Source organism: Myotis yumanensis, unplaced genomic scaffold (genome assembly GCF_028538775.1).
Source record: "Myotis yumanensis isolate MYYU_CA2020_CCGP unplaced genomic scaffold, mMyoYum1.0.hap1 SCAF_6, whole genome shotgun sequence".
Lineage (NCBI taxonomy): Eukaryota > Metazoa > Chordata > Mammalia > Chiroptera > Vespertilionidae > Myotis > Myotis yumanensis.
Window position 1 is genome coordinate 65,448,659 of NW_027223757.1, and position 10,064 is coordinate 65,458,722.

Genomic DNA, 10,064 nt, shown 5'->3' on the forward strand with positions numbered 1-10,064 from the left:
AGAGCAGGTGTCAGAGAGAACACTGCTCTAAAAAAACAATTATGAATGAAGCAGCTGCATCCTTTAAGGCAACTTCAAGGGTATCTCAATAAGGAAATACTTCTAGGTCAGAATACATTGAGAACTACAGCAAAAGGAAAATTAATAAAACAACGGAACATAATACTCTCAATATCAGAACTCTATATAATAACATAATTGAGAAATACTTTGTATATTATAGATGGTCGAAGAGACCTAATCCCATAAAAGGAAATATTTTCTCAGAGTACTCTCCTGGTTGAGAGATAGTTCATAAAAATTATTTCATCAAAACAAAAACCACCTAAGGGGTTATTCAAGTAGGAGACATCTCTTAATGGTATATGCCTGACACCTTTACATTCCCATTAAGAAAAAAAGGGCTAATTTTTATTAAATTTAGCACATCACTGGTAAATATGTATGTACCTGTTAAAAAACAGTAATCTTTAAAAATAAAATGTAAAACCCCTGTGGAGTTGTTTCACTCTATTCCTTCTGAAAAATCTAGACCTGATTAACAAACTGTGCTTCATAACTTTTCTGAAAAACCATTGAGTCCATTAAGAATGTTTTCTTCTTTATCACCACTCTGCTTCTTATTCCTACTCATTTCTATACCTTCTTCCTGACAAACAACTCAGGGGGGGAAAGAAACCACTACTCCAGATCTATATGCTCCCATCTTCCACCCATTTCTTTAATGCACACGTAAACATCACAAAACTCACTGCGAAGCAGTTTCTCCTCAATACCTAGAGTTAAAGCAAAGGAAATTCTTGCCCTTTCTATCCACTAAATAATCCCCATTCTCAAGGGTCTATTATCTACAGTAAACAAAGCTAAAATATAAGATAAGAGAAACGTTGTAGGTAACCAAAGGTACAACTCTTACATCTTCAGTGTCAAATCCTGGCGAACAAAGGGCATAGCTGTTCTATATAGTGAATGCTGTAGTGTTTGTTTTGTTGTATATGAACATTAATCTAAGCAAGTCCATAGTTCACAGTATTCTACTAGGCTTTTCACAGAAATCTGAAATTAAAAAAAAATCTAAATCCCAGTGATTTGGGATTTAAGCTTTCATTTACACACTACTACAGTCTAAAAGAGATAAAATTAAGTACTTATGTAGCAATTTTTGTCTGTGGTGGCCCTAAGCATATTTATAAATAATTAAGGCTTAGTCTGCTACTGAAAGATTACTGGGTGGTTACTTTTCCCCCCACATATTACAGGTAGAGACACCAAGTCATAGAGGTTAAGTGGCTTCTATAAACTAATGTCACTGAGTCATCAGTGTTTAGATCTTCTGACTTCTAGTCCTGTACCTGCTATCAACCATTAATCCTTAGTTCTAAGAGCACAGAATCAACTCATTAAAAAATACCAACAAGAATTTGTACGCATTTATTTTTTTAATAAATAGCTATCTAAATATAAAAGACTTGCCTTTGAAAGGCAGGAAAGTTTTCTTCGGTAGCAGCAGTAATCTATTTGCACTGGAAACATCATTTTAAAAAAAAAACTTAAAAACTGAGGAGTGCATCACCCTGACCAAACACAAAATAACGCTGGTTCTTCCAAAAAGGGGTGTGGCTTAATGGCATCAGATCCTAAACTGTATCTCTCTCTACCTTTACCTTTACTGTAACTTCGAGTAAGGAACTACACTTGTCTTGGTGTTTCCCTTTGTACAACAGAAACCGAAAAATTTAATTCCTACCTGACATAGACAACATAGGGAAGAATTTACTGTTTGTGGACACCCATGAGATTCCAGAAATACACAATTAAGTTCATCTTAAACTCTGGGATAAAGGCAAACTTAACTAAAAGCAACTGCTTCAGCAGATGCCTTCAAAATAAGATACTATTATCATGATTTATATAGAGACAAGTTTTATGTAAGCCAAATCTTGATCACAGGGAGATGGGGAAAATTTTTCCAAAACTGTTTAGACAGTTCTTTTGCTCAATTAAAAATTGTAATACTTGTGTTCTCACCTATCTCTCCTTCAGTAAAGCACACTATTTTTATTCTTTAGTAGGAATCGTACGCAATTACTAAAGGGAATAGAGACCATCAGGAAAATGATGCAATCAATTGAAATAGCAAATGTGTGAAATCTGACACCTAATTTTTATAAAATAAACTTTGCTAAATTTCACTTAAGATTTGCTCTTGGACAACTGTATTTCCCGGAGGACAATAACACTTCCAAATTTTGACCTTATGTTTGCTGCTCAGCCTTTTAACAAATCTTCATCCTTTATCATCTCATCACATCAGTACTCAAGTTGTTTCTCCTAGTACGTCAGGTGAACATAATGCTTAAAAAAATCAAAACCTCAATCAGTAAGTGTAACAGGTTATCGCCACTGTCCACTCTTTCGGTGCTATCTCCAGTCAGGGAAGAAAGAAGACGAAGAGATGTTATTACACTGAAAGCTGAACTAAAACTATTGAGTGGACACCTAGTAGCTTAGGTAGAAAGCAGAAGAGACCTCAACTGCTGAGTTAATACAAAGTTAAATGGATTAAAGTTAAGAGACTCGACCTAAGAAAATAGGAAAAAAAAAATTCGGGGGAGGGGGAGGGGGGGGGGGGGACCAAGACTAGAGACTAGACACGGGATCCGGACGGGAAAAGGCGGAAGGCCAGGGGCCACGAGGCTGGGTACCCGGGGAGCCAAGGATGGAGGGAGCGAGGGCCTCCGAAGGAGCGGTGGGCGCGGAGTCAGCTCCAGCGATGCGACAGCAGGACGCACCGTCGGAAACTAACAAAAGACGAGGAAGGCGAAGTACCCAGAGGAGGCAGGTGAGGATAAAAGGCAGCCAAGGAAGGAGTGACAGAGGCGCCCGAGTGGGAAACCCGGTCCGCGAGAGCCATGAACGTCGAGGGAGAGCCCGGCTGGGGATGCGCAGCGAGAGAGAAGCAACCGAGGGGAGCGAGAGGGTCCCCTGCCTCCCTCACACCCGGGGACCCACCGCCGAGGCGGAAAGGCACGTGGGAGGCGGGGATGGAAGGGCAGAGCCCGGCCAGGAGGGTCCAGACGACGAGGCGGAGGAGCCAGGATGGAGCAGAGGGCGACGGGCAAGCTCGGTCCGGGAAACCGCACCAGCGAGGTTCAGGCAAAGTCGGCCGAGGGACGCCTGAGATCAGGGGCGGCAGGGGGACCCCGGCGGGCGGCGCGCCGCGACCCCTCGGCACCCCCGAGCGCACTCGGCACTGCCGTCCCCACCGACCTTCAGCGGGCCCGGGACCCGGGACCCGGCTCAGACCAGGAGCCGCCGAGCGAGGGGCCGGAGCGGACGAGGGGGACAGCGGGAAGGAGGCCGTTTCCTGCCCGGCCCGTGGGAAAGAGGGGCTGGGGGAGGGGTCGAGGGTGCCGGGAGCCAGGGGAGACGGAGGAGACAGTGAGGGGCTTACCTCTCGCCCGGCTCGGCCACCTCCACCGCCTGTCGGACGGAGGAGCTCGTAGTCCTACTGGAAGAAGACGGCCCTTCCCGGGTCAGCACCATCCCGCCTCGGGCCCCTCACATCGCCATCGCAGCCACCGCAACCACCGCAGGAGAGGAGCCGGTTCGTCACCGCCGCTCGGCTACTGGCCCGACGAGGCCCGGGAGCATGCGCACTCGCCTCAGTCCCGAGGGAGCCCGGACCAGTCGGCGCTACCTGCGATCAACAGGTCCCGGGCCCCGCGGCCCCGCCCCCCGCCTTCGCTCGCCGGCCCCGCCCACCGGTCCCCTCCCCTTTCTAAGCCTAGGCCCCGCCCCCTCCCAGCCTTGCGCCCCGCCCCTCCTCCTCCTTGTAAGCCCCTCAACGACGGCTTCGGCTCCAAGGCCAACCGAGATTTCCAGAGGTTTGTCCGCCCTCTGCGGCTCCCGCTCCCGAGTTCCCGCGAGAATTGGAGGGTTGCGTCAATAAAAAGCGCGAGGCCCCAGAGTCCGGCCCGGCTGCGGGATTAAGGGAACTAGTGTACAGGCTGGCGGTTGATGCTGCAGAACAAGGAACCAGAGGCGGGCAGGAAGGGGGAGTACTGACACTTGGGCTGCGTTTCTCATATTGTCCTTGATCTTCTCTTTTCTTCACCTGCTCCCTGTGGTCCCGGCTAAAGAGCCGGTCCCTGCCCCACGCACTTTGTGGAAAGGAAGCTGCGGGAGATCCTCGCTGGCTCTCGACAGCTCTCTTTTAGGGACTCGGTTGTTGCATTTCTGTGCGGAGACGTGGGTGCTGCTATGGTTACTTGTCAGTGATTGATGCTCAAGAGGGCGGGAGGGGGGCGATGAAGTGAATCTTGGCCTCATAACGTCCGTGACCACAAGCACATGACATGGGCAGCCTGGGGAGGGTCATTCAGTGATTTTCCTCACCCATCCCAGTTTCTTGAGTGGGACCCCACAGAAAGCGTTGTGGTACATGAAGCTCAGTATGTTACTAAAACAGTCAATGGGAAGAAGGAAGTGGCGGCCGCAGCCTGTGTGTTAAAAGTGAATGAAGAGGTGGCCGGTGGTGATGGTTGTACAACAATGTGACTGCACTTAATGGCACTGAACTGTACTTTTTAAAGTGCTTAAATGGCAGATTTTATGTATGTTTTACCATAATAAAAATGCATTTCAAGGAAAAAGCTTTGTGTACTGGTTCTGGAATATCGTCATGCCCCATAGTCGAGGCCATTGGGAGGCAGGTTTGGAATATCATTTGACCTCTGGTTTTTCTTCATCTTGGTATGTATTTTCAACAATCTGCAGTGCCCCGTTATCCTATGATAACAGCCAGTGTCATGCTTTCCTGGTTCCCAATCTTTGTCTTTTTATTAATAGCCAAATCTCATTTGACTATTCTTTCTCATAAGGGCCTTTGTTATTGTTTTGTGGTCTGAATTGTACCCTCAAAATTGAAATCCTTTCCTATTTTTTAAGTTCTGTCTCAGGAAAGTATACCAAATACAGTGGGGCCTTGACTTACGAGTGTCCAGATTAACGAGTTTTTCAAGATACGAGCTGTCTCTCGGCCGATTTTTTGCTTTTGAGTTTCGAGCTAAAATTCCGGTTATGAGCCAGCTTCAGATACCCCACCGCTAGTTGGCCCAGTGAATGTCACAGTGAACGCCACAACATCAGCCCAGCATCACGTGTCATTGTAATGATGAAAATTGATTTGACATACGAGTAATTTGAGTTACAAGCTCCGTCATGGAACGAATTAAACTCGTAAGTCAAGGCCCCACTGTATTCGTTTATTTGCATTTCTACATCTATGCCTTCCCCGAAATACACTCTGTGCCAAGATGACTTCCCTGTTACCTGTTCTTTTTATTCAAATCACATATTAAAATCATCTACGTGCCAGGCAGTGTACTAATCTTAGAGGCTACCACCAAAACAACTTGGGTGGAGTGTTTGCATAGTTACTTTATGATGTGATGGTGTAGTGCAGATATGTGCCCAGAGAACTAACGGCTGGTTCTCAGTAGAAGCATTAATCCAGTTGAGGTTGGGAGAGATTACAAGTCAGGAAATATTGCAGGAAAAAATGATTCCAGAGAGTTAATGAAGTCGGATGTGTGTGGGGGAGGTGGGAGAGGTGAGAGGGTAAAAGAAGAAAGGGATCACTTGAAGGAAAAGAAACCATACAATGAGAAACTTATCTTTACACAACTAAAACTAAGAACAATCTGATGGCATAATTCGAGGAAGTGAGGCCCGAGAAGCAGGCAAAGGTCAGATCATGGTGAGCATTTTAAGGATTTTAAGGATAGATAAATTTAAGTAGTATTTTTGAACACTAGTGTGCGCCAAGTATAAGGTACAATGAGGGTTACGATTCAGTTCCAACTCTCGGAGTTTACAATCCAGTACGGGTGAGACAGACCCATCAAATATCAATAAATTGTCTCTGTGCCAAGTATTGATTTAATCATTTGTAGGCACTTGGGTGAGTGCCCCCAGTACTCAAGGGTAAGTTTTTTAGAAGTTATATAATCTTAACAACAAATATGATTAGAGCTAAACAAGGTTTCATTATAGGACTTCCTCATGGGTTAGTAACAGCTACAAACCATGAGGGCAAATGTATTACTCCATAACTTAATGTTGTAATGTTACTTTATGACTTAATAGCCATGCCTATCTAGAGGAACCGCCATATAAAACTCAATTACCAACTTTTTCTTCCTTGTAATGTAATAGCAAACTCTTTAAAAAAAGATTTATTTCTTTTTTATTTTAACTGACAATCTTGGCTGCTTGTGAGAGGGAAACTTGGAGGCTGGGCGTTTGGTGAGGGGAGGGAAAGGAGACTTTTATTGTATATTTTTCTGAGTATACAATAGTAATTGTATTAAAGAAAAATATTTGAATCTATGTAAAATGAATACAGTTTTAAAAATACATATACCATAGTCTTTAATAATGACATTATAGAAAAACCCTGGTAGCTACATAATTGATTAAAAGGCAAACGAGTTTTTTCTATATAGTGTGAAAGGGGCACTAAAGCAGTGACTTCTTGATTGCAGCTCAGGTTACCTGGATTTCCCAAAGACAGAGTGTCTGCTCAGATCATTCAGAGAGAATCTGTCAGACAGAAGATATTTCTCCCACCACCATTCTACTGAATCATTCCTGTGAAGGATAATTATCTAGTATCAAATGACAGTAATGAAATAATTTCTGAATATGCTCTTCCTTATATGCTTAAAGCTTACCATGGTTGTTTTTAAAATAATATTTATACTTGATTCTATTTGATGTGTGATAGCAAACATGTTAGGGCAATTATCTCTCTCATCTAATTATCTTGATTCCTGATCTTTAAACCAACTCCAGGCACATAGCGACTGCTTCATATTAGACCCTGTCACTTAGTTTACCTGTTGACTCTTAGTCTATCCCAAATACAATTCATCCTGCTCTCCTTACCCCATTACACACAACTCCATCTCCCTCCCAACCTTCTAGTTTCTATTAATGATCCCCTCCACCCATTTACCTAAGCCCAGAAACACACAGCCATATTAGCACATAATCAAAACCTCAAAATATCTTTCTGTATCTATGACCCTCTACATTTACATAACTTTCTTTTCTAGCTTCCTGATCTGTAATGTGGATATTATAATAAGAAGCTGCTTCATCCAGATGTTGTGAAATTGATTATTACAAAGATCCTTTACCAAAAAAAAGGTATTTATTTCTGATTATTCCTGTCACTAGCAGAAGTAGTGAAAAGTAATGACAGATTAACATAGCAATTGAACTTAGAATAAAAGACAACTATAATTAGTGCTTAAGTACCTCTTAAAAAACAAGACATACAACTCTTAAATTCCTACAATTTGCAGGACTCCATAGGGAATGCAAAATTAACTTCATGTCTTAAAATCTCTTCAGAAAAACTCTTCTTTAGTTTCTGCTTTGGGAATATTAATGGGAATGCAGTAAAAGGAATAAAAAACTACAATAAAGTTATTTTTCTATATTACAATTATTATCAAGCTTTATTTCTTTCAGGGTCAACTATCAAATTAATTTATACTTAGTTTTATTTGAAATGTGTAAGAGTTGCCAAATTTATCTTGGGTACAGGAAAAGAAAAACTTCTCTGTATTAGGAAATATGAATTGCATTTACTATTTCCATTATGTTTTTAAAAGCTACTTAAACCACACTTTTTTTTTTCAATTTACTCAGCAAAAAAAGCAATTTAAAGTGATCTTGGAGATGAGTAAATAGCTTTTGGGTGACTCTATTTGTAGGAATCTCCCCTTGAAGAGAATATATGCCTATGTGCTTGCTTTTACAAGTTAAGGGAAAATATTGGTAGTTGCTTTTTCTGTTTTGTTACTCCATCACCATAGGGGTCCTCAAACTTTTTAAACAGGGGGCCAGTTCACTGTCCCTCAGACCATTGGAGGGCCGGACTATAATTTTAAAAAAAACTATGAACAAATTCCTATGCACACAGCGGCGGCAAAAACACCCGGTGGGCCAGATAAATGTTTTCGTCGGGCCACATGTGGCCCGCGGGCCATAGTTTGAGGACCCCTGCCATAGAGAATGTAAGAATTAGGAGTTGACAGGAGATTTTAAGTTACTACTTTAAAAATATCTTTACTATTTTTTATCTTGGTTTAAATGATCATATACTATATTGTCAAGATTAAAATTTGCAGATAAAAATTGTACAATGCTTTAAGCAAAACTTCATTAGATTTTAAAATAATTTGTTGAGATACAATTAACATAAGCTACACTTACTTAACATGCTTGTAAAATCATCACCATAATTAAGATAAGGAACATATCCATGACCATAAAAAGTTTCCCTGAGCCTCTTTGTAATCCCTATATCTCACCCCCTTCCCTACCTATGCCCATACCTAGGCAAGCACTGAACTGATTTACTTCATTATAGGTTAGATTGAGTTTTCTAGAATTTATATGAATGGAATCATACAGTACATACTTTTTTGTCTGACTACTTTCACTTAGCACAATTGTTTTGAGATTCATCTATGTTGTTGCACATACCAGTAGTTGGCTCCTTTTTATTGTTGAATAGTAAATAGTTCTTTGTATTAGTCAGCTCTGGCTGCCATAACAAAATACCACAGACTCGGTGGCTTAAACAACAGAAATTTATTTCTCACAGTTTTGGAGACTGGAAGTCCAAGATCAAGGTGCTGTCCTATTCAGTTCCTGGTCAGAGTTTTGTTCCTGGCTCTTGGACAGCTACCTTCTTGCTATGAATTCACATGATGGACAAAGGGAAAAAAGATATCGCTTTCTTCCTCTTTATAAGACCACCAATCCTATTGGATTAGGGTCCCACACTTAAGACCCAATTTAACCTTAATTACCTCCTAAAAGACCTATCTTCAAATACAGTCACATTGAGGGCTAGGGCTTTAGTTTGGTCCGTGGGGGTTAGAGAAGAGGCTCAATTCAGTCTATAGCATCCATTATGTATATTACTTATTTATCCATTCACCTGATTATGGTTCTTTGGGTTGTTTCCAGTTCTGGACTATTACAATTAAAGCTACTATGAACATTTTTACGTGTATTTATATGGACATATGCCTTAATTTCTCTTGGATAAATACTGCCATAGATATAGGATATATTAAAAATGTTGATATTCTTGTTTTAATTTTCATTCTGTTCAAAATATCTTTTAATTTCCTGTTTCACTCTATCTTTGCCCCACAGGATACTTAAAAGTATGGCATTTAGCTTCAAAATATTTGAGGATATTTTAGAGTTTTTTTTATTGATTTATAATTTTATTCTACTGTGGTTAGAGAATATACTTTTGTGTCCTTATATTTAAAGTGGGTTTCTTGTAAGTATCATATAGATATGTATTGCTTTTTTATCCAAACTGACAATCTGCCTTTTAATTGGGGGTGTTTAGAGCATTTTTATATAGTGTAATTATTGACATTGCTTGGTTTAATTCAACTTATCATTGTTCTGTTCATTTTTTATTTGTGCTATCTCTTCTTTGTCCATGACTTTTTTGTACAACCCATGCACTAGGAATAGTTTTCTTATTTTTAAAGGTTTCGTTTTGTTTTTTAAAGAGTATGTGATGGAAATTTTAAGTGGCCTATAAAGCCTAAAACATTTAATATCTGGCCCTTTATAGAAAAAGTTTGCTGATCCCTGTTCTAAAATTTTGTTACTGATTTTTTATATATTGCCCATTGCTGGGAGCCGGTCCATCCTTGCTGCTTGACACAGTCGCTGCAGGGAAGAAACATCTGCACAGCATATGTTTCAAGGGACCTGGCGTATATGGCATACTGTTCTTAATATGTTTGCTCCCCTTCTTTGCGCTATGTGTTTTAACCAAGGTCACCTCTCCGAGAAAGGTTGTTTCCCCAGGTAGGGATTTTTCCCTGAAGTTAGGGAGGGAATAAAACCCCTTAACTAAGTGCCAGGCGGGTAGTTAATCACTTTAACTAAGAACAATCATGCTTAAGCCACATAATCTTTACTCCCTAGAATGGAGATAAGAAACGTCCTAA

General features: G+C 41.2%; 1 protein-coding gene across 5 annotated transcripts in view; it reads right to left on the bottom strand.

The window, feature by feature from the left end:
* FAM135A (family with sequence similarity 135 member A) overlaps positions 1–3,700 on the bottom strand; it is a 109,655-nt gene extending 105,955 nt beyond the window's left edge. For 2 of the 5 annotated variants that reach the window (XM_070418303.1, XM_070418302.1), the window contains exon 1: positions 3,455–3,698. The gene's annotated coding sequence lies outside the window, so the exon portion shown is untranslated. Of the gene's footprint in view, positions 1–3,454 lie in introns of all 5 variants that reach the window. The other 3 variants (XM_070418307.1, XM_070418306.1, XM_070418308.1) reach the window with 2 other exon arrangements.
* Positions 3,701–10,064: the final 6,364 nt, after the last annotated feature.